Raw genomic sequence first — 359 nt, 5'->3', positions numbered from 1 at the left:
GCCACCCTCCGGCCTGCGCCCCGCCCATGCACCTCAAGTTCCCGGCTCCACCTTGCGCCCCATTCGAATTTGGGGCGGAGACGCCCCTGCCTCAGAAAGGTGCGCTCGGGCTGCGCAGCGCCCAGCTAAACTGGGGCGGCATAAAGTGGAGCCTGGCCCAGGGTGGGGGCCGGAGAGGGCCCGCGAGCTGCCTGGGACCCAGGCGGCCAGCACTCCCGGAACCTTGGAACTCGGCTGAATCCCTGCTGAAATCCCGGCTGCCCATTCACCAGATGCGGGCCTGGGTCGCATTAACCTCTCAGTGTCTCTTCCCTTTTATCTGTTCACTGGGAATAACTGGCTCCTAGGTGGGACTGTGG

This window comes from Octodon degus, unplaced genomic scaffold (genome assembly GCF_000260255.1).
Source record: "Octodon degus isolate 3935 unplaced genomic scaffold, OctDeg1.0 scaffold00002, whole genome shotgun sequence".
Classification (NCBI taxonomy): Eukaryota; Metazoa; Chordata; class Mammalia; order Rodentia; family Octodontidae; genus Octodon; species Octodon degus.
The sequence above is the reverse complement of the archived record's forward strand: the minus strand, read 5'-3'. Positions refer to the sequence as shown.